The sequence below is a fragment of the Babylonia areolata genome, chromosome 3 (genome assembly GCF_041734735.1).
Source record: "Babylonia areolata isolate BAREFJ2019XMU chromosome 3, ASM4173473v1, whole genome shotgun sequence".
NCBI classification, from domain to species: Eukaryota; Metazoa; Mollusca; class Gastropoda; order Neogastropoda; family Buccinidae; genus Babylonia; species Babylonia areolata.
In genome coordinates, this window is record NC_134878.1 from 3,268,236 (window position 1) to 3,271,130 (window position 2,895).

General features: G+C 47.3%; 1 protein-coding gene across 1 annotated transcript in view; it reads left to right on the plus strand.

Annotated features, from left to right (window-relative positions):
* The window catches only part of LOC143279666 (uncharacterized), a 139,448-nt gene that overhangs the window by 109,479 nt on the left and 27,074 nt on the right, over positions 1–2,895 (plus strand). The window lies entirely within an intron of this gene.

The window sequence follows — 2,895 nt, forward strand, 5'->3', positions numbered from 1 at the left end:
TTTAGTCCCCCTTTTAATTAAACACGCTGAGTGTATGAAAAAAAAATTGGCGATCCGTCAATCCTACACTGTGGCATTCATTCACCGTCAGGCCTCCAATGATTATGCTGAAAATTTGACTGTTGCATTTTACTCTCCAGTTGGAATTTGGGTGAGAGTCAGCAGATCTGTAAACAACAAATCAGGCATTTAAAGGGAAAAAAGGAAAGAAAAAAGCAACTTACCCATTTGCACTGGCAACAGTCTGTGTGGTGTGGTGACCACATCAGATCTTAACTCAGTGCTACAGTGATGCCCAAAGGTCTCTTGAGGTTGTGGCTTGTGTGTCTGGCTTTCGACTTCCAACAACCTGGCACAGTTTTGTATTAATAGACAGCACTTTCAGCAGTGGTTATTTCACAAGAAGGAAACTTTTTGGGGCAGAAATGCAGCTATGGATTTGAAGTGAAGTGGGTATTTGTCACGTATGACACTTATAGTGGATGGGTTTTGTGAACATAAGAAGACCTTGAATCTGACTTGTCTGGTAATAGTTGCAAATTACACTTAGATGGGTTTGGTTGTGTGGTTTTTTTTTGTTTTGTTTTTTTCACTTAAAAAGGGACTGCATAAGTGCATGATTCTGACTTGTCTGCTAGTGTTGTGAAGGGCGGGTTCCAGAGTTTTTTTTGTTGGAAACAGTGGGCTGTGCAGCTGTCTGCTGTGTAAAATAGATGCTTGGTCATTCGGAGATTTCTTTGTGGCTGATAGTTTTGAAACTAATAGCTTCTGCCTTGGGCATTCGGAGATTTCTTTGGGCTGATAGTTTTAAAACATAATAGCTCTGCCTTGGTATTTGGGGATTTCTATGGGGACTGATAGTTTTGAAAACATAATAGCTCTGCCTTGGTCATTTGGGGTTTTCTTGTGGCTGATGTTTTGAAACATAAAAGCTATGCCTTGGTCATTTGGGGGTTTCTAGTGATGATAGTTTTGAAACATAATAGCTCTGCCTTGGTCATTTGGGGATTTCTTTGTGGCTGGTAGTTTTGAAACATAATAGCTCCGCCTTGGTATTTGGGGGTATCTTTGTGCTGGCTTTTAGTTGCCAGATCTTAATCCAGAATTATAAATGTACGCATTTTATCTGGCAAGTGAAACTTTTCTGTTTCAATATCCCTCAGCTGAACTTGGGTTGTTTTTTTTCCCCCATGAAGTCTGAAGCAAAATGACTGAATTCCACATGAGTGGTTGTTTATGCCACGGAAAAAAACCGCAAGACATGAGATATAATCACTGCCCTTTTTCAAAAAAAAACAAAAGAAAGATTGATAAGTACAAGAGGGCATTGCAGTTATGTTGATAGTTTTAACTTTCCATTTGCATGGCAACAGTCTGTTGGGTGTGGTGATCACATCAGATCTTAACTCAGTGTACAGTGATGTCCAGGTTTCTTTTGGGGTTTTGGCTTGTGTGTCTGGCTTTCGACTTCAACAGCCGGCACAGTTTTGTAAAAAACGGCACTTAACCAGTTGAGTGCCAGTAAGACATCAGCTGACGTCCTACAGAAAGTTGCCATAGTGCCATAAGACGTCCATTGAATCCTGCATGTATTCCGATTTTTCCTTCATTGGAGTTTGGTTCACTTCACATAAACAGACTCTGAACTATTTGTTTGAAGTGCCTGGATTATAAAATACTATTTGGTGTCATATACTGTACCATGTCAAACTGATCAAACTAGGCCTATTGGTTTGCTCTGCTTGGCCAAATTTCGCGCGGCTAACAGTGAAAAGATGGGCCCACCGCTCTCAGCCAATCAAACGCCTCTAAAAACTATAAGCGCTTATCATTCCTTTGGCCAAGGCTCTCCACGCCATCTTGTCAGGTTTTACGCTCTGTCTCGTCTTACGTTTTTTTTCGGTGTTCAGGTACCTTTTTTGGCCTTATTTTGTTGCTGGGCTTGTTTTTTTTTTGGGTTTATTCTTAAAACTGTTTTACTCGTTTCGATGGGGCACCTCGATTGTTCAAATTTTTTTCTCCCTCTAAGTCGACCTGTCTTTCCTTTCTTTTTGGGGGGTTTCGGTTTTTTCGCTGGGTCCCAAAGCGCGGGTTCCTTTCCCCTGTGTGCCTTTACCCGAAGGCGGGGGAATCTTGGGAGCTGGGATTGGACCCCGGTTTAAGAGACTCTCCCAGGCCCAGCTCTTTTGTTTCCCCCCCGTTTAAGGACCGGGGGAAAATGCGTCGTTAGACGTGATCGGGGGGGAGGCGGACGTTCGTACAGAAAAACGGCCCTTTAAAGGGGCCCGGGGGGGGGAAATGGGACGAGGTCGCTCCGAGGTGTCCCAGCGCGAGGCGGGGAAAAGGGGGGGAATGGCAATTTAATCTCCTTTGCTGTGGGGAATCGCAGCTAGGCGCGGACCCCCAAAGGGGAGGCCGCCCCCGGGGCCTTTCCCCGGGGTCCCCCGGGGGGGGGAAAGAGGGCCCCCTCATTTGGCCCCATTGTTTTTTTCCCCCCCCTCCCTTCTTGCCCGCCCCCCCCTCCCCCACCCCCTTTTGGGGGGGGGAAAAAAATTTTTGGTTTCCCGGGGGGGGACCCCTATTTTGCCCCCCCGGGGCCCAACCCCACCCCATTTCCCCCCCACGGGGGGGGGGGTTTCGGGGGGTGGAAAACCTGCTCTAAAGGTCTTCCGCTACCCGGCCGGTTTTCCCCGTTTGGGGGGGGCCCCGTGGTTTTTGGCGGTTTTGGGGCAGTCAGCCCCCCTCGTCTTCGGGCGGGACTGAACCCAAAGGGGGGACCTGACCTCCTCCGACTTGGCCAGGTTGTTCCCTTCGGGGAGGTAAAGAAACCGTGACCCTTGGGGTTTGGGTCACAGTATGGTGGTCCCCCGGGTGGTTACCCCCTTTCAAACCGAA